At 38.7% G+C, this 25,439-nt stretch overlaps 1 pseudogene; it reads left to right on the top strand.

Annotated features, from left to right (window-relative positions):
* The first annotated feature begins 23,133 nt into the window (after window positions 1–23,133).
* LOC121018022 (eukaryotic translation initiation factor 3 subunit E-like) lies at window positions 23,134–25,195 on the top strand (annotated as a pseudogene).
* Window positions 25,196–25,439: the final 244 nt, after the last annotated feature.

Here is a 25,439-nt window from a genome sequence, read left to right on the forward strand (position 1 = left end):
ATGTTATACAAAAGAAAAAGAGGAATAAAAGCATATAAAATACAAAATATCAGCAAAACACGAAGAAAAGCATCAAGACAAGAAAAAACAAAAGAACTATAAGACAAAAAACAATGAACAAAAATGACAATAGTATATTCTTCCCTATCAATAATTACTTTAAATGAAAATGGATTAAACTCCCAAAGTAAAAGATGTAGAGTGGCTGAACGAATTATAAAAATAAGGTACAACTATACTGTCTACAAGGTAGTTATGTATTTCTAAACACATAAATAAAGACACACATAGGCTTAAAGTGAAGAGATAAGAAGAGGTATTCCATGCAAATAGTAACCAAAAGAGAACAGACATTCTTATATTCTTATATCAGACACAATACACTAAGTCAAAACTTGTCACAACAGATAGAAAAAGGACATTATGTAATGGTAAAAGGGCCAGTTCATCAGTAAGATAAAAATTATAAATATACATGCACCCAATATCAGAGCACCTAAAGATATAAGGCAAACATGACAGAACTGAAGGGAGAAATAAACAGCAATACAATAACAGTAGGAGACTTCAATACCCCACCTTTAATAGGGATAAAAGAACCAAACAGAAAATCACCACCACCACCAACAACAACAACAACAACAACAAACAGCAGACTTGAACAACACTGTAGACCAAATGGACCCTAACAAACATGCAGAACATTCCACCCAATAGTAGCAGAATTCAAATAGAGAGTGAGGGGTGGGGAAGGGTGGGGGAGAGAGGGAGAGAGAGATTGAACTTCCATATGATCCAGCAGTCCCACTTCTGGGTATTTATGCAAAAGAAATTAAATCATGATTTGAACAGATACTAGCACTCCAATGTTCATTGTGGCACCATTCACAATAGTCAAGGTGTGAAAATAACCAAATGTTCAATGGTAGATGAATGTATAAAGAAAATAAGCTATATACATACAATGGGATATTATCCAACCTTTAAAAAGAAGGAAATCCTGCAATATGTGACACAATGGATGAACCTGGAGGAAATTATATGCCGAATGAAATAAGTTGATCACAGCAGGACAAAACTGCACTTTTACACATATATGATGTATCTAAAAGAGTCAAACAGATGAAGAAAATAGAATAGTGGTTTCCAGGGGGTAGTAGGGAGGGAGAAATGGGGAGGTACTAATCAATGGGCATAAATTTTCAGAAGTGCAAGATGAGCAAGTTCTAGAGATCTGTACAACATTAGACCTATAGTTAATACAATATTATACACTTAAAATTTATTAAGAAAGTGAATCTCATGTTGTGTTCTTAGCACAATAAAATTTAAAAAATTTAAATTAAGAAAAATACATCGACTTCTTCCAACTGACTTGAAAAAAATGTTTAAATTCTCTCACCTAGTGTTCAAAGCCCTCTACAGCCTGTTGGCATTCTTCCTCACCTTACTTAGCTCCCACTATTTCCCTGGATGACTCCTCCCAGGAAGTCACTATCTACTCATCATTTCTGTCTCACCTTGAGCTTTCCTGTGTCTTTGCCTTTACTCATAGCATCTAGGTTCCACCGAAATGACCTTCCTACTCAACTCCATCTGTATGCATTTAGGCTCACTGAAGGCCAAATTTAGCCCTTTTTTACCCACAAAGTCTCTTCTGAACTTCACAAGTGAAGTAAATCTCTTCTGAATGTTGGTAGCACAGTAACTATACTCTTTTCAAGGCACTTGTCACTTTCTACCTTGCTCTATACTTATTTCCTCTATTATACACTAATCTTCTTGAAAACAAAATGCACCTATAAGTTATATTTGTACCATCTTAAGTAGTAAAAGTAGTGCTTGAATGTAGTGGATGCTCAAAAAGACATTTGTATAGTGAATGAAGCCATCCTGGAGAACTTAACATAAGGAATATATTGGACAAAACAATTGCTAATAGAAAATAATTTATGCTTGGCTTTGGCAAGCATAGATAGGTACATAAGCCAAATTTGTGAGCAATAATTTTCTTTCCTCAGAAACTTCTTTAACTTCTTCAACCATCTTCAGTCCAAAAAAGCCAGGTCATCTGTACAGCCTCTGTGTTTAGTAGTTATAATAGCCAAAAACTGCAGATAAACCATTTTAGATTCCACATTTGCTCTCCTATAGATATAGCCCATATGTCTCAAACTAAGAAGCTCAAGTTCACAGCCTTACCTTTCTGTTGGAACCCACTTCCATCATTTTGTTCCTACTTAGTGTTGCTTCAACCACAGGAGGGGGTCCTCAGATTACTAAAATAATTAGCCAAGTAAACAGTCAATTCTGATGTAAGGAATAACTGACCATTGTGCTTTTCAACAATGTACACAACCATCACACAAAGCCTCAGTGTAAAATGTTAAAAGCCACTGGTTCCAGTCTTTTTCCTTCTTTACTCCTCCACCTTTTCCCGGCCCTGCCCTAGCACCTTTTCCTGCCAAGGAAGCTTGCAGAAGGATTTCCTTACTTCTATTGTATGTGTTATTTTCCATCTTCTCATTTGGAACAAAGGCACGCTATGGTCTTGTTTTAAATTTTGTGTTGGACCAAGGTGGCCATTGGTTGAAGTGGAACAAAGTGAAATCCAGTCTGGAAAATGATAATGCTGCTTTCCAACTTCTCATCACTGCATATTCTGCCCGCCTTGGCTCCAGAAAATTCTCCAGTTATTTCCTTTTGGCAGCACCATTTTAATGCACTTAATAAATCTGGACTTATGAGGGCGTAGAGTAGCCTTCCCAGCAGTTTTTTTTTTTTAAACTGTTATGGACATTGCTGTTTCCCTTAGAGAGAGCTAAGTAAAACACCTCCTGCTCTTTGTCATTTCTGGCTCTGCTGTCGGCTGCAGGTTTTGCTGCTCTTGGTGCTGTTCAAGGCAGGCAGAATAAGGGTTCTTCTACCCAGCATGATTCAGTAGGGTCCAAGGGAGTCCTGAGGCTCAAAATTCTTTCCCCTCTTGGAAGACAATCAGCTTCACCCTTTAAATGTATTGGGTGCTTAAAATTCCCCCATTATTTATTACCATAGATTATTTATCTCGACTGTCACTTTCTACAGGAAGTCTCTCCTGATTTCCTCTATTCAATTCAGCCTCCTACTCCAAATACAATAAATCAACCCATTATCTTGTTTCCATGATTAAAACTCATCATATTCTATTACATAATTAGTTTCTTTATGTTTCTGTCTCTCCTACTGGACAGTGGAAGTCTCAAAGGTTAGAACCACGTCTTATTAATCCTTGTTTTCTTAACATCTGAACAGTAATTAATGTCCCATGAATGAATATGGAATTTTACCACACATCATTTCTTTGGATTCCTTTCCTACAAAGCTTCTTTTTAAATCCATATACTCTTGGGTAGAATATCATGATGTAATACTAATTAGGCAATTGTTATTGGTAAACTATTAAAGCATTTCTCTTGAGAGGGACCAAGATCAGGATGAAAATACTGGAGGCTGGAGAGTCTGCCAAAAGATGATTTAAAAGGGAGAGAAAAGGGCCACAAAGTGAGGCATCAAAGATTATCTACTTGATGATTTTGGTTTTTAGGCCAAATCTATCTCTCAGCTCAAGGCTAATTTACTACAGAGAATTATGCTTTCAAAATTTTTGCCCATAGAAGATGAAGGAGTTGACTGTCACAATTAATCTAGAGATGCATTTGTATCTGCAATATAATAGGGTACATGAAACCTTGCCTAGAGCCAATATGCCTTTAGGCTGGAACTCAATAATGATGCGCCTATAAAAATGTTCCAGTTATTACCAAAAACCCTGGCAAGCTGAGGGTCTCTTTTCACAGCCAGCCCTCTGGGGTTCTCCAGTGACTCAGTGTGCCCCTGCTACACCCCAGCTCATTAAGTTGCTGGGTTATATAGACAGACATTAATTACTCAGAATTAAGTGCCTGTGTCTAAATGCTTATTTTGGATAATTCCAAAGGTTATTCTAAAGAAGTACTATTAACTTCCTAGTAATTTTGACTTACATTCAAAAAGCTTTACTCAGGAAGGCCAGTCACCCCTTGACTGAAATGTTTGCTTTCCAATCTTCTTCCTGGATCTCTTCTCCATAGAATCCTTAACATCTAAAAGGATCATCTTCCCAGAGATTAATTTACACATATATATCAGGACCCCTGAAAAAAAATGTCTCAATAGATATCTGAATCACTCTCCGACTGGCTGTTGTGTTGCTGGTACAACTTTTGTGAGTAGCCATGTTAAGGTGCTTCCAACAGAGGGCTCACTTAAGAAGCAAGACAGAGGTAAAACTGTGCATACTTCTCTCATCACCACCAGCTACTGCTCTTGGTGCCAGCAGGCTTCCTGAGATGAGACAGTTTTAGGTGTTTGAACATAATCTTTTTGAAAGAGAAAATTCACATTTTAATTTTTCCCCAAAGATACAGTGATTTTTCATTAATATTTGCTTCAAATTTAAAGTTTCTTATTACATGGTGCCCCCCACCCCACCTCACATACTCCCTTTGCCAAGATATTAGCATTAAAATTAACATCTGAGAATTAAACTGTAAAATTCACATATCACATATTCACATAAAGATCTGAAAAGTCATCTTGGTGAGATGATCACTTCCATGATGATGAGACTCTAAATCTGATAGTGGCTATAACCACTACATCATCACACTCAGAAAGCTCGTCTTGCTCCTTTACCTTACCTTTGATATGTTACATAACTTTTTGTACCTCAGTTTATTCCTCTTTAAAATAATAATAATATCTATATCATACAATTGTTTGGGGTGTGTGTCAGTTAAAGGATACACTTAACGCAGTATCTGGCTCACAATAGGCACTCAGTAAATGTTAGGAATTATTAACCTCCACTGATAGAATACGTATTCAAATTGAAGCACTGACATGTGCTTTGTACTATGGCTGAAAAAGGCATATAATCATGAAATTTCAGAATGCCAGATATAAAGAAAGGAGTCTAGTAGAAAGGGGAAATCTAGATAACTTACAAGGAATTGGAAATCAGAATAATCTCAGACTTCTCAACAATAACCCTTGAAGCTATACAAGGATGCCTAATGCCTTAAAAATGTTGAGAGGGGCGCCTGGGTGGCGCAGTCGGTTGAGCGTCCAACTTCAGCCAGGTCACGATCTCGCAGTCCGTGAGTTCGAGCCCCGCGTCAGGCTCTGAGCTGATGGCTCGGAGCCTGGAGCCTGTTTCCGATTCTGTGTCTCCCTCTCTCTCTGACCCAACCCCATTCATGCTCTGTCTCTCTCTATCCCAAAAATAAATAAACGTTGAAAAAAAAATTTTTTTTTTTAAAATGTTGAGAGAAAGTGATTTAACTTGGAGTTCTGTGTAGGAACAATCTACCTATCTAGAGTGATGGGAGAATGATACATTACCATCAGTAGCCTTAGAGAGAAAATATAATGCCTCTGTAAAACAAAAACAGGATGCCATGAAAATGGGAACTAAGTGAACAAAAGGGAAATCGAAAGAACACTTGAAAGGAATTTTTAAGAAAGTTAGTAGGATAACTAAAAATAACTACTGGAACATAAGGTCAAGAAAATATCTTAGAAAAGAAGGGAATTATTAGTCAAAAGAAAAGGCAATAGTGGAAAGAAAATTAACAAATTCAGGAATAACAGTCAACTAATAGTAGCTCCAAAGAAACAGGAGACAGAAAAGGAGGGGGATAAAATTATCAAACAAAAATATACAACTGTATTTATTTATTTATTTATTTATTTATTTATTTATTTATTTATTTATTTATTTATAATTTCATCCAAGTTATCTATCATGTAGTGCAATAATGATTTCAGGAGTAGGTTTCAGTGATTCATCCCTTATGTATAAACACTCAGTGCTCATCCCCACAAGTGTCTTCCCTACTTCCCCTTACCCATTTAGCCCATCCCTCCTCCCACAACCCCTCTAGCAACCTACAGTTTGTTCTCTGTATTTAAGAGTCTCTTATGTTTTGTTCCCCTCCCTGTTTTTATTTTTGTTTCCCTTCCCTTATGTTCATCTGTTTTGTATCTTAAATTCCACATGAGTGAATTCATATGATATTTGTCTTTCTCTGACTGACTTATTTAGCTTAGTGTAATACCCTCCAGTTGCATCACATTGTTGCAAATGGCAAGATTTAATTCTTTTTGATTGCCAAGTATACTCCATTCTATATATATACCACAGCTTATTTATCCATTCATCCTTTGATGGGCATTTTGTCTCTTTCCATACTTTGACTATTGTCGATAGCACTGCTATAAACATTGGGGTTCATGTGCCCCTTCAAACCAGCACACCTGTGTCCCTTGGATAAATACCTAGTAATGCAATTGCAGGGTCGTAGGGTAGTTCTATTTTTAACTTTTTGAGGAACCTCCAAAATGTTTTCCAGAGTGGCTGCACCAGTTTGCATTCCCCCCAGCAGTGCATAAAAGATCCTCTTTCTCTGCATCCTCGCCAACATCTATGTTGCCTGAGTTGTTAATTTCAGCCATTCTGAATAGTGTGAGGTGGTATCTTATTGTGGTTTTAATTTGTATTTCCCTGATGATGAGTGATGTTGAGCATTTTTTCATGTGTCTGTTAGCCATTGGGATGTCTTCTTTGGAAAAGTGTCTATTCATGTCTTTTGCCCATTTCTTCACTGGATTATTTGTTTTCTGGTGTTGAGTTTGATTAAGTTCTTTCTAGGTTTTGGATACTAACCCTTTATCTGATATGTCATTTGCAAATATCTTCTCCCATTCTGTTAGTTGCCTTTTAGTTTTGCTGATTGTTTCCTTCACTGTGCACAAGCTTTTAATCTTGATTAGGTCCCAATAGTTCATTTTTGCTTTTGTTTCCCTTACCTCCAGACAAGACACACGTTGAATAAGAAGTTGCTGCAGCCAAGGTCAAAGAAGTTTCTGCCTGCCTTCTCTTCAAGGATTTTGATGGCTTTCCTGTCTTACATCAGGCTCTTTCATCCATTTTGAGTTTATTTTTCTGTATGGTGTAAGAAAGTGATCCAAGTTCATTTTTCTGCATGTCACTGTCCAGTTTTCCCAACACCATTTGCTTAAGAGACTGTCTTTATTCCATTGGAAATTCTTTCCTGCTTTGTCAAAGAGAAGTTATCCATACATTTGTGGGCCCATTTCTGGGTTCTATATTCTGTTCCACTGATGTGAATGTCTGTTTTTGTGCCAGTACCATACTGTCTTGATGATTACAGCTTTGTAGTATAGCTTGAAGTCTGGGACTGTGATGCCTCCAGTTTTGGTTTTCTTTTTCAGGATTGCTTTGGCTATTTGGGGTCTTTTCTGGTTCCATACAAATTTTGGGATTGTTTGTTCTAGCTCTGTGAAGAATGCTGGTGTTATTTTTATAGGAATTAGATTCAATATGTAGGTTGCTTTGGGTAGTATCAACATTATAACAATATTTGTTATTCCAATACATGAGCATGGAATATTTTTCCATTTTTTTTGTGTGTCTTCAGTTTCTTTCATAAGCTTGCTATAATTTTCCATGTATACATTTTTCACTTCTTTGGTTAGGTTTATTCTTAGGTATTTTATGGTGTTTGGTGCAATTGTAAATGGGATCGATTCCTTGACTTCTCTTTCTGTTGTGTCATTATTGGTGTATAGAAATGCAACCGATTTCTGTGCGTTGATTTTATCCTGTGACTTTGCTGAACTCATGGATCAGTTCTAGCAATTTTTTGGTGGAATCTTTTGGGTTTTCTGCATAGAGTATCATGTTCTCTACAAAGACATGAAAGTTTGACTTCCTCCTTGCCAATTTGGATGGCTTTTATTCCTTTGTGTTGTTTGACGGCTGAGGTAGGACTTCCAACAGTGGCAAGAGTGGACATCCCTGTCATGTTCCTGACCTTAGAGGGAAAGCTCTCAGTTTTTCCCCATTGAGGATGATGTTAGCGGTGGGTCTTTCATATATGGCTTTTATGATCTTGAGATATGATCCTTCTATCTCTACTTTCTTGAGGGTTTTTATCAAGAAAGGATGCTGTATTTTGTCAAATGCCTTCTCTGAATCTGTTGAGAGGATCATGTGGTTCTTGTCCTTTCTTTTATTGATGTGATGTCTCACATTGATTGTTTTGCAGATACTGAACCAGCCCTGCATCCCAGGTATAAATCCCGCTTTGTTGTGAATAATTATTTTAAGGTATTGTTGGATCCGGTTGGCTACTACCTTGTTGAGGGTTTTTGCATCCATGTTCATCAGGGAAATTGGTCTATAGTTCTGCTTTTTAGTGGGGTCCGGTTGGATCCGGTTGGCTACTACCTTGTTGAGGGTTTTTGCATCCACGTTCATCAGGGAAATTGGTCTATAGTTCTCCTTTTTAGTGGGGTCTTCATCTGGTTTTGGAATCAAGGTAATGTTGACTTCATAGAAAGAGTTTGGAAGTTTTTCTTCCATTTCTATTTTTTTTTGGAAGAGCTTCAAAGAAATATGTGTTAACTCTTCCTTAAATGTTTGGTAGAATTCCCCAGGAAAGCCATCTGGCCCTGGACTCTTGTTTTTTGGGAGATTTTTGATTACTAACTCAATTTCTTTACTGGTTATGGGTCTGTTCAAATTTTCTATTTCTTCTTGTTTCAGTTTTGGTGGTTTACACATTTCTAGGAATTTGTCCATTTCTCCCAGATTGCTTAATTTATTGGCATAAAATTGCTCATAATATTCTCTTATTATTGTTTGCATTTATGCAGTGTTGGTTGTGATCTCTCCTCTTTCGTTGTTGATTTTATTTATTTGGGTCCTTTACTTTTTCATTTTGATCAAACTGGCCAGGGGTTTACCAATTTTGTTAATGCATTAAAAGAAACAGTTTCTGGTTTCATTGATCTGTTCTACTGTTTTTTGTTGTTTTGTGTTGTTGTTGTTTTTTTATTTCAATGGCATTGATTTCTGTTCTAATCTTTATTATTTCCCATCTTCTGCTGGTTTGGGGTTTTATTTGCTGTTCTTTTTCCAGCTCTTAAAGGTGTAAGGTTAGGTTGTGTATCTGAGACCTTTCTTCCTTCTTCAGGAAGGCCTGGATTGCTATATACTTCCCTCTTATGACCATCTTTGCTGCATCCAGAAGTTTTGGGCTGTATCATTTTCATTGGCTTCCATGTACTTTTTAATTCCCTCTTTGATTTCTTGCTTAGCCCATTCATTCTTTAGTAGGATGTTCTTTAGTCTTCAAGTATTTGTTGTCTTTCCCAATTTTTTCTTGTGGTTGATTTTGAGTTTTGTAGTGTTGTGGTCTGAAAGTATGCACAGTATGATCTCAATCTTTTTCTACTTTTTGAGGGCTTATTTGTATCCCAGTATGTGATCTATTCTGGGGAAAGTTCCGTGTGCACTCAAGATGAATGTGTATTCTGCTGCTTTAGGACAAAATGTTCTGAATACATCTCTTAAGTCCATCCAATCCAGTGTGTCATTCAAAGTCATTGTTTCCTGGGGCGCCTGGGTGGCGCAGTTGGTTAAGCGTCCGACTTCAGCCAGGTCACGATCTCGCGGTCCGGGAGTTCGAGCCCCGCGTCAGGCTCTGGGCTGATGGCTCGGAGCCTGGAGCCTGTTTCCGATTCTGTGTCTCCCTCTCTCTCTGCCCCTCCCCTGTTCATGCTCTGTCTCCCTCTGTCCCAAAAATAAATAAACGTTGAAAAAAAAATTAAAAAAAAAAAAACAAAGTCATTGTTTCCTTATTGATTTTCTGTTTAAATAATCTGCCCTTTGACATAAGTGGGGTGTTGAAGGCCCCTACTATTACGGTATTATTATCAATGAGTTTCTGTATGTTTGTGATTAATTGATTTCTATATTTGGGTGTTGACATTGGGGGCATAAATGTTTACAGTTATAAGGTCTTCTTGATGGATAGACCCCTTAATTATGACATAATACCCTTCTTCATCTCTTGTTAGTGTCTTTATTTTAAAATCTAGATTGTTTGATAAGAGCATGGCTACTCCGGCTTCCTTTGGCGACTATTAGCATGATAGATGATTCTCCATTCCCTTTCAATCTGAAGGTATCTTTAGGTGGAAAATGGGTGTCTTGTAAACAGCATATAGATGGAACTTGTTTTCTTATCCATTCTGTTATGCTATGTCTTTTGATTGGAGCGTTTAGTCCTTGACATTTAGAGTGAGTATTGAAAGATATGAATTTATTGCCATTGTGTTGCCTGTAGAGGTGGAGTTTCTGATGGTGTTCTCTCGTCCTTTCTCATCTTTGTTGCTTTTGGTCTTTTTTGTTTTGTTTCATCTTTTCTCCCCTCAGAGAGTCCCCTTAAAATTTCTTGTAGGGCTGGTTTAGTGGTTACAAACTCCTTTAGTTTCTGTTTGTCTCAGAAACTTTTTATGTCTTCTTCTATTTTGAATGACAACCTTGCTCGATAAAGAATTCTTGGCTGCGTATTTTTCTGATTCAGCACACTGAATATATCCTGTCACTCCTTTCTGACCTCCCAAGTTTCTGTGGATAGGTCTGCTGCGAACCTGACCTGCTTCCCCTGTAGGTTAAGGACTTTTTCCCCCCTTGCTGTTTTCATGATTCTTTCCTTGTCTTTGTATTTTGTGAATTTGACTATGATATGCCTTGTTGATGCTCGGCTTTTGTAGAATCTAATGGGAGTTTTCTGTGCTTCTTGGATGTTGAAGTCTGTGTCTTTCCCCAGGTTAGGAAAGTTTTCTGCTGTGACTTACTGACATAAATCTTCCACCCCTTTTTCTGTCTCATATTCTGGGACCATGATTCAGATGTTATTGCTTTTTAAAGAGTCACTGAGTTCTCTATTTCTTATATTGTGCTCTTTTGCCTTAGTTTCCTTCTTTTTGTCTGCTTCATTATTCTCCATAAGTTTGTCCTCTATATCACTGATTCACTGCTCTGCTGCCTCCATCCTTGCTGCCATGGCAGCCATTCGAGATTGCATCTCAGTTACAACATTTTTAATTTTGTTCTGTCTAGATTTTACTTCTTTTATCTCCGCAGAAAGGAATTCTGTTTTTTTCAACCCCAGCTTGTATACTTACTATCGTGATTCTAAATTCTGGTTCAGATATCTTTCCTGTATCTGTGCTGATTAAGTCCCTGGCTGTCATTTTTTCCTGTTCTTTCTTTTGGGGTGAATTCCACTGTTTTATCATTTTGCAGAAAGAAAAAGAATTAACAAAATAAAAATTAAAATTAAACAATTAAAAACAGTACAAAAAATCAAATAAAGGTTGCTAGATCCTAGGTTTGTTTGGTCTGGTTGTTGAAAGAAGCCTGATAGATTTGAGAAAACAAGTAAAAAAAAAAAAGAGAGAAGAAAGAAAGAAAGAAAGAAAGAAAGAAAGAAAGAGAAAACATTTGAAAACTTAAAAAATGAATACAATAAAGTAGAACAAAATGAAATGATGAAAGTAAAATAGAATGAAAAAAATTAACAAAAAATAAAAAATATAGTAGAAAAATTTTAAGAAAAATCTTTTTTTTTAATTTTTTTTAATGTTTTATTTATTTTTGAGACAGAGAGAGACAGAGCATGAGCAGGGGAGGGGCAGAGAGAGAGGGAGACACAGAATCAGAAGTAGATTCTGGGCTCTGAGATATCAGCACAGAGCCCAACGCGGGGCTTGAACTCACAGACCGTGAGATCATGACCTGAGCCGAAGTGGGATGCTTAACCGACTGAGCCACCCAGGTGGCCCGAAGAAAAATCTTTTTTTATAAAAATGGAAAATAGTGACTTTTTTCTCTTTCTTTGTTCATGAATAAGAAAAGAAAAGGGAAAAAATTAAATAGATAGATCAGTGAACAGAATGGAATATAATTGAAATTACATCCAGTTTCCCCTAGAAGTCAAACTATGAAGCACTTTATAGTACATAAACTAAGCAGGTGGATAGACTTGTGGTGTTCGTCTAGAGAGTGGTTGGTGCAGCTGGATGGGGCTTGGTGTAGATGCTCTGTTCTCCATTAGATGCTGCTGCTTAGCTTACTGGGGTGGGTCATTGTGGTGCTTGTAGGTGTGTATGCACATGCATGGGAGGGGTGAAAATGGCATCACCCAGCTACCCAGTTCTCTGATATCAGAACTCTGTGCTCCTGCTGACTGGCAATCAAGAATCCCTCCTTTGTCTCTGGCCTCCATCCACTCCCCACTTCTACCTTGTCCCCAACGAAGTCATCAGCCTGCCAGGCGGCACCTCCCTCCCAAGTTTTATCTCAGATGGGGCTGTGTTTCCAAACCCCTCACTTCTGAGGGCCCTGTGGCTCTGACCCACTCAGACCCTCTTGGGGAGGCTTGCCAAGCAATGGCTGGATACCGGCCCACCCTCAGGAACATTCACACGACCAGCTGCTGCAGATGCCAAGAGACTGCAGCCGGGTGGCAGCCTACCCCAGAAAAAGTTCACAGGACTGTGTAGCAGCAGCATTTTGGGGGGTTATGATAAACCACAACACACTCTGGTGCCAGGCTTCACTGCCCCTTAATGTCCTTATTCCAGCACCAGCAAATGTGGCTGTTCTCCGAGGTCCACTCTGACCTTTGCCTGTGGGGAAGCTGCACAGCCTCTACCAGATGTCCTCTCATCAGGGGAACCGCCTGTCTCCATGTGACCTGAGGGCCCCTCAGACCTCACTGTATGCTCCTGGAAATTCACCAGAGCTCCACCAGGTATTGAGCTGCAGAGTTTCAGCCTCCGCACTCCCCTGTTCATAGAGTCTTAAGTGTATCCAAACCCTCTCCTTTCTCCTTTCTCCTTTCTCCTTTCTCCTTTCTCCTTTCTCCTTTCTCCCTTGCTTGTTAAGTCCCTTATGGGTATTTCCACTCTTTCTCTTTCTCTCCAGCTCCTTTTGAGGGGGGCACTTTTCCTATACTTCCCCCCTCCCTGTCTCCATCCTCTCTCTGCAAGCAAAAATAGCTCCCGACCCTCTGTGGCTTCTTTTTCCCCAAGTTCACCTCTCTGAGCTGTGTACATGCTGAGTTCTGTGGTTCAAGTTATGCAGATTGCTGTGTTAATCCTCAAATCAATTTTCTAGGTGTTCATGATGGTTTGGTGTTCATCTAGCTGCATTTCAGTGACAAGAGACACAAAAACCTTCATGTTGCTCCACCATCTTGGCCCCCTTCATCAAAAATATACAACTTCTTAAACTGAAAGACATGAGCCTCTAGGTTAGAACACTCCATCTGTGCTTTATTATAGATAGAAAAAAAACCCAATGCTATGAATGAAAAATGCATGTAATCAAGAAAATTCAGAAGCATTGGCAGAGGAAAAAAAGCTACATGAATACTGCAATGACTTTAGTTCAACAACTGCTAGAGATAGAGGAAAATGTAATAATACAATAGTGTCTTAAACACTCAGATGTACAACCAATCTATCCATCTCATGTGAGGATAGAATAAACATGTTTTCAGACCTACAGGTCAAAACTTTTATCTCCTCCATACTTTTTGAGGTATATCTACCAAGTATGCTATCCAGCATATGAATGCACACTCCAGTCAAACCAAAACAAAGTGAGATTTGGGATCCAGGATATGGAAGTTCTATTACAATTTAATAACAAAGAAAAGTCCTATTTGACAGAGGAGGAAAGTCCAGGAAGACAGCAGTGAAGCAGGCCTGGAATAAAGGGCAAGTGTAATCAAGAGGATAGATGACTCTAGGAGACTGGTATCTCAGCGGAAATGGAACTGACAGCTTATATGATTGTTTCAGCTTTTGTAAATAAAAAGCAGTTGGCAGATCCACTGGAGCACTTAGGAAAGATCAATGATAGACACATAGAAAACCAAGCAATAAAAATAAAACAACCCAGGGGCGCCTGGGTGGCTCAGTCGGTTAGGCGGCTGACTTCGGCTCAGGTCATGATCTTGCAGTCCATGAGTTCTAGCCACGTGTCAGGCTCTGTGCTGACAGCTCAGAGCCTGGAGCCTACTTCATATTCTGTGTCTCCCTCTCTCTGACCCTCCCCTGTTCATGCTCTGTCTCTCCCTGTCTCGAAAATAAATGAACGTTAAAAATTTTTTTTTAAATAAATAAATAAATAAAACAACCCATATTCAGGTAATGATTTCTAAATACCATTCCCCGTTAAAAGGAACTGAAACTCTTAGAGAAATGGCTGATGCTAAGGCCAAGAAGGGAAAATTATATAAGAAGAGACTTGAGCATTTTGTAGTGCCAGAAAGTAGGAAAGTACTCAAAAACATAAGCATGGGATCATGTCAAAGGGATGCAGGAGTCAGCCTGAAAGAAATCCTCCCAATGGCCAAAGTTGGAATGATTTGAACAACAAAACAAATAACCCAGTATATGATATAATCTAACATATAAAATAAATACCTATGAATTCATCCTGATGTAAATAAATAAGTAAATAAATAGAAGAGACAGATCTTCTTTAAGAAAAAACCCGAATAACTTATGTAGATATCTCCCTCAAGAAGATAAAGCCTAGTTTCAAGAGATGAAGCCTAGTTACACTCCTCTGTGAATATGAGCCAAACCTTGTGATTTACTTCCAAAGAGTGGATTATAGAGAGCAGGGATAGTAACTTCATACTGGAAAATACTGGTAAATACTTCCTTGGGCAGGTGATCGAGGTTAGCACCACCAGTGATAATTCATGTTGATGTGTTATGTATCCATTAATATGATGAAAAGGGCACTCTATCTCTGAATCTGTTTGTCTCAAAAACCCATAACTCCAATCTTTAAAATTTAACCAAATTCATATTGAGGGACATTTTATAAAACATCTAACCCATACTTCTCAAAACTGTCAAGGTCATGAAAAGCAAGGAAAGACTGAGAAGCTGTAACAGACATGATGGAACTAAAGGTAGATGACAACAATGCAATGTGACACCTCAGATGGAATTCTGGAACTGAAAAAAGACACTAGTGGAAAAACTGTTGAAACCCTAATAAAGTTTGGAGTTATTAGTAATGTGCCAATGTTGGTTTCTTAATACTGACAGTGTACCAGGATAATTTAAGACGATATTAGTGGAAACCAGGTGAAAGGTATAGAGAAACGCTCTTTACTATCTTTGCAACTTTTCTGGAAATCTAAAATTATTCCAAAATCAAAAGTTTATTTTTCAAAAAGCACCTGTTTAACTCCAGGAAATCAAACTTTTGTATACAAAGAAAATATAATTCAGTAGACTGCCTGGCTCCATAGTAAGCAATACTTATATTATCATGATACCATAATTCCAAATATTGAATTAGCCAAAAATTATAATATCACTATAATGGAAGAATGGGAGGGAAGAAAGTAGAGGAGGTGTGTGAAAGAGATTACAGTCTCGTTACCAGAGGGAGTCAATAGGTAATGTAAAATACTAATAAACTAAGAAATAGCAGTGAAAGGACATCTGGAAGTAAATAACAGTACAAACAATGAAAAGGACTGAAAGTGGTTGGAATTAAGACATAAGAATGCGAAATGGGACTGCTATTTTTTGTACTTGGTGTTTCATTTGATTCAAACAAACAAAAAAAACAAACACCTGTCTTCAACAAGCTACCTGGTCTTTTTTTCCCTTCATGAAATGAGAAAAGAGGCTCAAGAAAGAAAATTCTTTGCAAGTACATCTACACAGTATCTAGGAGGGAGGTATCCCAGGCTGTGAAAGACATATCCTTCCTATGACCAATATCATCCCTGTTTTATGCCTATTATCCTCACATAGGAGGCCCACAGGAAACATTTTTTTAAACAATGCAGTGAGTATGTGAGCCATGGGAGAGGTTGGAGGGAGCTCCCACTCTGTACTGGGCACTAAACGTGCATCATCTTGTTTAAATAAATCCACAGTTCTTATTTCTCGTTATAGGTTCACTAATAACTCACAGAAAACTGCATGGTAAATATTATTCCCACTTTATAAGTTATGAAACTGGTGTGTGGAGGTTAAATATTTTGTCACATGGTTAATAAATGGCAAATGTGATCTAAACACAGCTTTGTCTGGCACCAAAGCCAAGCTACTTTAGTGCCTCTACCATCCTGCTTCCTATAAACTTTGAGGACAGAACAAGTTAGGGACCAGAATGGCCAGGAGCTCGTCAGAAGAGGCTTCTTGGAGAACTCAACATGAAATAACCAGAAGGAAACAGCAGGGTACTCATAACCCATCAAAACAAAATTCATGAAAGACCCGAGGTGGAAAAGAGTGAGAAATGATATGGTGACTGGCTGGACTGGAGAATCAGAGGAAAAGGGAAATGGTTAATATTTCAAAAGCTTCTTAGTACCAAGCTATGAAGGCTTCAATCACATTTCACCATCTGTCTTTTTTAGCATTAGGTTAAGAGTGGGATTGAAGTTAGACTACCTAATTCAAATCTCAACTCCGCAACCTTAGGAAAAATATCCAACCTTTATATGCTTTGGTGTCTTCATTTGTTAAATCAGGAAAATAATCGTACAATCCTCAGAGCATTGCAATGAGGACTAAATGAGATAAAACATTAAAATTCACAAAGCTATTTCTGGTACCTTAAGTGCCCAATAAATGCTGGCTGTGATTGGTTCTTCTTTGACTAGTCATAAAGTTGGTGCCCTCCTCCAGCTTGACCAAGTGCATCTTTGTAGTGGAGCTAACTGGTTGGAAACAGGAGACGCTGACATATTTTCATGAAGCCAGACTTAGCAACAAGGAAGGCAGGCTTTTCTAATCTCTCTGTGCCACAGCAAACTGTGATTGGTCCCTCAGCCAGTCTCTCTCTCTTTACCAATAAGAACAACAGGCCATTATTAGACTGCCTCACACCTAAACGTCGACTCTATTACATTAGTTTCATTCATTTTTCATCCTTTTATTTGGACAAGACATTTCATCTGCACTTACCATGAGCAAGGAGCTCTGCTAAGCCCTGTGTCAGATGTAAAGATAGAAAGTTTGGACCTTGTTACCTCTTGCTTGGGCTCTTGCAACAGCATGATTACTTATCTGCCTGCCTCCTGTCTCTTACTTGTCCAAGTCAATTTATATAAAGCTCCAGACAACTCTTTTTAGAGTATAAAGTTTGAATCAGTTGTTTTCACCTCAAAAATCTTTTCTAAAGGGCTATCCTTTCCAAATAAAGTTCAAACTTACAAATTTGTCATTTACAGCCCTCTGGCACCTAACCTGAATCCACAGTTCTTATTTCTCTTTATAGGTTCACTAATAACTCACATCCACCCTGAACTGCACTGCCTCCAGGGATTTCCACACTCCATTTGAAATCCCTCCAGCCATTGAAATACTATGTATCCTTAAATATCAGCTCAAAAGCCACTTTCCCCTTTAAACCTGCATTCATCCTATCCATCCATATACCCACAAATATATGTTGAGCATTTCCCATGTTCTGGGTACCACATTAATGGCAAGGGATACACTAATGAATGAGGAGGTAAGGCTTCTGCCCTCAAGAAGTTCACCATCTAGTGAATGGGAAGACAAAGTATACTCAAGTAAGACTGATTTGAATAGAAATATTTACACAGTGAAATGGACCAAAATGGAATTGTCAATGTGATCTGAAAGATCCAGGAGCAGTTTCAAAGAAGAGTTGGCACTTGGGCTAAGTGTTGAATAAGCAGGTAAGCAAGGTGGTAAATGGCCTACAAGGTGGTGAGGAGAGTATAAACCAGAAAACAGGGCATGAAACCATAGGGCAGTGCCAGAGACCATCAGTAAACAGGTTTGACATGGAGCGTGAGGAAGCAGCAGGGAAAAGCTGGTCTCATGTGCCATCCTAAGAACACAAGACCTTTTTCTGGGGGCCACGGGAGCCATAAAAGGCTTTAAAACAAGGAGGTGATGTAATGAGATTTCTATTTTAAAACATTCTCTGGCAGCAAGATAAAGGATGAATTGGAGGAGGGGCGCCTGGGTGGCTCAGTCGGTTAAGCGTCCGACTTCGACTCAGGTCACAATCTCGCGGTCTGTGAGTTCGAGCCCCGCGTGGGGCTCTGGGCTGATGGCTCGGAGCCTGGAGCCTGCTTCCGATTCTGTGTCTCCCTCTCTTTCTCTGCCGCTCCCCCGTTCATGCCCTGTCTCTCTCTGTCTCAAAAATAAAAAATAAACTTTAAAAAAAATTTTAAGAAAAGGATGAATTGGAGGAACCGTGATGATGGAGGAAGGGAGACCTGTTAGGATTCTATTCCAGTTTTCTAGTAAGGTGAGAAAGGACTAAAGCAGTGACAGCAAGCATACAGTGGAGTGAACTAAATGAGAAACAGGGAAAGGAGAGCAGAGAGGATTTGGTCAGAGTCCAGACAGATGAGGATAAGGGAAATGAGAAGTGGAGGGTGACTCCCAAAGCCACCCTCTCCCAGAACTCTGTCTTCTATGTGGGGAGGGCAGCATTTGCCACACAGGAAATAACATAGAAAAAAGTAACAGCACTTATCGGCAATAAAGTTTTATAATTAAGAGGAACAACTTCAGTGACTTCTTCAACCCAGAGCCTCTGCCTCAAGGCAATTTCCTGTGTCCAGTTATGCAGAGGGTAGAAAAAGGCTTAAATATCTAAAATTTTACCTTCTATTTCTCCAAATATCCAGTTTAAAGTAGCCATATCTTAATGGAGAAGACTGTGCCCTATTCATTTAAGATCCCTCATGGGACTTCATTTCTGAATTTGTTTCCAGTGGGTCTGAAAATTCTCAATTACAAAAATGGCATAGAGCTTACAATTTTCATCAAAGGCACTGACTCTTCCATTTACATGAGAGGTATCACATCTGCCTATGCCAGTGAACTTAAGGCAAATCTAAACACCAAATATTGTTTGAGCACCTATCAACTTCACCAACTATAAAACATAGCACTAGGACACAACATCCCTTTAAAGTACATTTTTAAAAATTTTATTCATTTTTGAGAGAGACAGCATGAGTGGTGGAAGGGCAGAGAGGGAGACACAGAATCCAAAGCAGGCTCCAGGCTCTGAGCTGTCAGCACAGAGCCCGACACGGGACTCGAACTCACAGACCGCAAGATCATGACCTGAGCCAAGATCAGATGCTTAACCGATTGAGCCACCCAGGTGCCCCTAAAGTACATTTAATTGGCACATTAGGTACAAAATGAGAACCTGCCCAACATCCAATAACAAGCAATTAATGGCAGACACTGAATACAAACCTGTCCAAACCGAGTTCCAGGATCCATGTTCTGTTGGTAGCCCACACCACTTCTGAAGTCCCGGAACCAGTGTAACAAAACAGGGAACTGGAATGTCCCTACTGAACGTGATCATGTAAATCAGGTAGCAGATCAGAAAAAGCAAGAGTTTTAGTCACATCATATAAAAGTAGGAACAGGATAATCATTGGTTTAGGTATTGATAGATAGATACAACTAAAAACTAGTATCTTTTTGCTAGAAAACAGTATTTGTGGCACATAAAGTGGGTGAAATATTAATAATCAGAATATTTGAAGAACTAAAAGAAAATGGTGATCAACTCATTAAAAAATGAATAAAAAACATGAATCAGAATTTCATGGATTAGAAAACACAAATGATCCTTAAATATATCAAGATATTCAACTTCATTAATCATCAGAAAAGATGCAAATTAAAACACCACAGTGATATCAGATTTTTTCCCCCCCCCCCCCCCCCCCACCCCAGATCAACAAAAATTTGAAAAGTTGAAAGCACCAAGAGGCAGCAAGGATGTAAACCAATTCTTCCTTATTAGAAGAGGGAGTGTAAATTGATACAACCACTTTGAAAACGTTTGACATTATCTAGTGAATCTGAACATACTTATACTTTGTGACTAGAAATTCAAGTCCTACATATGTATATACCCTGGAGATAAATTCTTACACATGTGTTTGTGAAGACACATGTACAAAATGTCCAAAACAACATTGTTCATAGTAACAAAAAGGAAAAACCCAAATTTCTATAAACAATAGAATGGATAAATAAATCGTGGCATTTTCATAGAATGGAGCTCTATGTAATAGTTGAAATAAATTATCCATTGCATTAATGTGGGTCAATCTCAAAAGCAAAGATTTTAGAGAGAAGCAAATAGCAAAGAACACACGCAATATGATACAGTTCATATAAAATTTGAAACCAGGCAAAACTAAAGGATCTGCCTCATGGAGATTCTTATATAGGTGATAAAATTATGTGAAAGCAAGAAAATAGTAACACAAAATTCAAGATAGTGACTATTTCTAGAGTGTGATCAGGAAGGGGCATTGAAAGGGCTTTTGAAAATTCACTGGTAGAAGTTCTAGGTTTGTTTTTTTTTTAATTTTTTTCAACGTTTTTTATTTATTTTTGGGACAGAGAGAGACAGAGCATGAACGGGGGAGGGGCAGAGAGAGACACACACACAGAATCGGAAACAGGCTCCAGGCTCCGAGCCATCAGCCCAGAGCCTGACGCGGGGCTCGAATCCACGGACCGCGAGATCCTGACCTGGCTGAAGTCAGACGCTTAACCGACTGCGCCACCCAGGTGCCCCTAAGAGTTCTAGTTTTTAAATTGAGAGGTGATTGCGAGATGTTTGCTTTATCATTATTCTCTAAATGGTACATATATATTTTTTTAAAGCCTTTCATATAATTATTCACAGTGAAAACTTTTAAGCAATAAAAATCTTAACCTAAGGAAGTAACGACTGCACATTTTTACAAAGAATTCCTGTAGATTCTTTGCCAGCATAAGTGGGCTTCAGAAAGTAGGCTCTCCCGCAGGTGCCAGCAGGAAAAGGAGAAAGTGTTCATGGCAATTGTCCATGGTGATTAGGATCCAGTGCAGAGAGTTCCTCTCCAGAGCTAAAGTCTCTTTACACCTGTCCCTCATAATCCCAAACCTGAGACAGCAAGCAAGGAACTGAAGTTTGTTGCATTAACATTAATTGAAAATTATGCTTCAAGGCTTCAAAATCAATTCCAAGCTAGGTGCATGTTCTAAAACCCATTAACAGCTGTGGGGCAATAAAAAGAGCCCCAGACTTGGAGTTGGAAGTTCAGCATTTGAGTTCAGGTCTGCTGCCTCCCAGCTATGCTACCTGAACAGATCTCTGTCTCTAGGTCTTACTTGGTGAATGGCTGACTGATTCTTAAGAGTAGGCTGACTCCCTAAAATCGTCTCTAGAAGGACCAAGTAAGAATTGTATGAAATCTCTTTGTAAACTGCTAAACAATGTGTAAATGTAAGTAAGGAGCCTTAATTGTAAGCTTAGAAGGTATACCCTGAGTTTCTTTTATAAGAGATCCAGCTGTGAGGTTAGAGATCTTTGTATTCCCTTTCCAGGCCTTAGTTGCTGACTCCAGACAAGAAACATAATCTCTCTGAATTTTGGGTTTTTAAGCTGGAAGATTGGATTGGTTACTACTACCTGCCTCTTGGTGTCATTGTAAAGGATTAAATAAAATAATTCATGTAAATATTTAGACCTATCCCTGGAAACTTAAGTGTAAAGTAAACGTTGATTGCTATTGTGTGCAATGAAAATCTTTCATTGGGCTTGTCTACACAAGTTAGACATTCTCTTTTCCTAAGATCATGAGAGTTTTCTCATGAAATTACTGAAAATTGTGTTAGTCTCAAAATTGAAAAATGAATGGCCAATGTACACATATACATAGCTGTATCCAAAAACTAACCTATTCAGTAAATAGTTATCACTTTTGAGCCTACATTCCTGGTGCCAGTCAGTATGTAGACATTTTATAAACAGAAACTAACTTAGTCCTTTCAACAAGCCTACCAGGTAGTTATTTTTGCCTATTCTTAGAAAAGAAAGCTAGACTCAGAGAGGTTACAGAATTTGTGTATGGTCACACCACAAATCAGAGATAAAGCCAAATTTCAGTTTAAGTATCTCACTGCTGGTCTCATGATCCTCTTTTCCTTTTCTTTCAACTTCTTGTCTTTCACTTTATTCTCAATCCTTCTTCCTTTTCTTTCACTGCTCAAAGGTTTAAAATAACAATGCTCTAACTCAAATGCAAATAGTTTATAATTGATGCTAACTAACACAAGCAAAATCAGTTTGTTCTGAATGTTTGTGCTGTTGGTAGTAGGTAAACTGCTAAACAGATTGAGTAGGCACATAGTCTGTGCTACTTTAACTGCTCATCCCTCCCTGCTTTGATAGATACTAACAAATGAGGTGCTTTTGTAGGATGTGAGTACTGGCCTTTCTTGTGCCTTCAGCTTCTACATGTTCAGGCCAATCTAGGATCAGTTCAGTCCTATGGATTCCACATATTGAGAAAGAGAACTTTGAGAATTTATAACCACTCATCATCCAAGCATCAATCAAATACTGATTGAAAACCACTTTTGAGGAAGGAGTTGAATGAAGTAATAAAGACAAAAATGAAGCAGACCTTTTTTTTTTTTTTTTTAAAGCAAGATGGTGGAGTAGAACCTGACTTCTCACCTTGTACATCATTTGGATGGGGATCTAGATTTTCTGCTTTCTTTTAATGAGGAAGATATACAATGAAAAATAAGTATTATGAGGGAAATCGGATCTTTTTAGTGTTGCTAATGTGGTAAACTCTGCTGTGGATCTCACAAAACCTTTATTTTGATAGTATCTTCATGCTTTGGAAAAAAGAAAAAACAACACAGTTGTTGCACAACTGAGACAACTTCAGGCAGAAATGGAACTAATTGTAAAGATTTTCGAAGATCAAAAAACTACAAAGTAAATGCAGTCAACGAGAGACAGATGGATGCTGTTTGGCAACCTAGCTTTGAACAGGATTTTAAGCAGCATTATTATAGACAGGCTCTCAGGTATGCAAAATTCCAATATGACTGTAGCAATTACTTAGCAATGGCAGGAAATCTTTACTTTTTCAGAGTATGTTTCAGTAATGGATAGAAATGCTTTGAGTTCATGCTGAAGAAAACAGTCCTCTGAAATTCTAATGCAGTCATGGAAGGCCTCACATGATGAAGAGGAAACATAGATAAAAATTCTGTCATTGGTCTACTCTTGTCTCATCGTCAGTGAACATGGCCCATTCACTGGTCTCTTTGTTCTTTAATTAGCCCCAAAGCAGTTAATAATATTATTCGTCTTTTCTTTACCAGCCACAATATCTTAAAACAATTCAGACCATGTGTGCCTATATTCTCCACTGTTTGACTGCAGCAGTCATAACAAACATGTTGGAAAATACAAGCAGGGACTAAAAGACCATCAAAGTTGTTCAGTGAGAGTCTTTCACATATAAAGACCCTATTTCAGTTTGTTGAAGGAGGAGATGTGAGTAGGTGCTTATGGACTTCTTGCTGGTTGGTCTAGAGGATTTCCTTGAAAACGCTTCTCTTTTCATATTTGAGACCTTTGATTGCATCTAGCAGTGTATCAGCATTAAATATGCTGACAGAGAAACTCAACATGACCCTAGAAGAAGCTGAATTTATTAGAAATACAAGATTGATTCTAAAATAAGCCATGTGGTCTCACCTCATCCACAAGTAATCAAAAAGAACAAAGTCTCTCATTTACAAACCAGATATTGGCCGTAAATATGGAGAAGAAGCTTAATCAGAATGACAGGACAGATGCTCTCAATTGGGCAACTTGGGACTTTGGCTCTATAGTGCACCAGATGTGTCTCCCCCAAAACCCATATATTGAAACCTTAATCCCAATGTTATGATATTTGGAGGTGGGACCTTCAGGAGGTGGTTAGGTCAGGAGGTGGAGCCCTCATGAATGGGATTAATGCCCTTATAAGAAGAGGCCAGAGAGCTAGCTCACTCCATCATGTGAGGATACAACAAGAAGTCAGCCATCTGCAATCCTGAAGAAGGCTCTAACCAGAACCTGACCATACTGGCACCATGATCTTGGATTTCCAGTCTCCAGCGCAGTGAGAAATGAATTTCTGTTGTTTATAAGCCACCCTGCCTCTGGTGATATGTTATAACAGCCTAAACTGACTGACAACATTTATAAAAGAAATACATAGAAATTCAGTATCATAAACCCATTATTAAAGAGTATTATACATTTTAGAAGTAATGAAAATATTGTGTAGAAATTTGGGGACAGGGAAATAAATCAGACCTGGATCCTATTCTCAAATCATCATCTAATAGAGAATGGAAAGTTAAAATGGCATAAAAGATGATAGAGTTAGATTCTGCAGGATTTCAGGAGATGAGAAAATCCTTTAAGCTGGAGGAATCAATGGAAGATTCATGAAGAAATGGACATTTGATCTGGGCATTGAAGGATGGTAGGATTTGATATATGGAGGAGAGAGGAAAGAGAAAAAAGAAAGCAAAGCTACAGGGGAGATGTGGCTTTTGTAGATCAAACTACCTCTTTGACTTGATTGGAAGCCATGTAAAGAACATTAGCAGGCCATTAGTGCAAGAAGCTAAGCAGAAGTAAATCACAAAGGTTCTGAAGCCTGGTCATAACATGGCACAAAGCAGCCCTCCTCTAGCTCCCCTTTTAGCCTTCTTGCCAACAGGATTCTTTCCAGAAAGTTCCACTTACAGCTCCCCACTCAATGCCATGGCCTTACTTAAATCAGGCCCGACACCCAACACCTCTCTCCTTTCTTCCCCAAGACATTTTCCTTCTAGCTTTGACAGGATGTACGGCTACAGAGCAGTCTGAGCACCAAGTTCCCACTTTTGCAGATCTTACAGAGAAACTTGTGGTGTGGCAACCTGCCAGACCCTGATCACTTAGCCAAGGGAGCCCGCCATGGGGGAGTTAATCTGACGTGCAGAATGAGCTGTGAGGCTCCCTCTCCAAAGACACTACTAGGGCGTCAGTGCTAAATTGTACCTGACATTTAATTCCAGCTTTGGGCAGTTCTGTGTGAAACTTGACTTCACTGAGACATTGATCAGCCCATAGCTCTTCATGAGCTTTGACACAATCAATTTTCTCCAGTGGATTGGGCGATCATTAGCTGACTTACAGAAAGGCCTGGGTCACGCACAGCTTTCTACAGGCCTCGGAACTGCACGCCGTGAGGAAATGATGAAAAATTGCTGCTGGCAAGTGACTGCCCCTTTCCCTGCAGAACATAACCAACCAGAGTCTATGAAGAGCAGACCCACCTTCAACCTCATCATCTCAGAAATCTGGGTCTTTGAGAGGGTTAAGAAAATCATCTAGTTGATTTAGGAAAAGGGGGCAAAGTTGGATGAGACTCTAGGCACTTAAAGTGTCCTTTATACCCATGTCTTATGGTCTCAAATGTTCTAAACCTATTCTCCCCATGTTCACTTATCTAGTACTGTCTAGAAATGAAACATAAAAGATGGCACTAGTGTGGCTTCATGTAACTTAGTATGAGGTTTTGATCAGTCAGTCAGCAAGCATTTATTGGGTTCTTAGAAACAATGTGAAGGCAAAACAT

Source organism: Herpailurus yagouaroundi, unplaced genomic scaffold, assembly GCF_014898765.1.
Source record: "Herpailurus yagouaroundi ecotype Mexico unplaced genomic scaffold, PumYag 77, whole genome shotgun sequence".
In the NCBI taxonomy this organism is placed as follows: domain Eukaryota; kingdom Metazoa; phylum Chordata; class Mammalia; order Carnivora; family Felidae; genus Herpailurus; species Herpailurus yagouaroundi.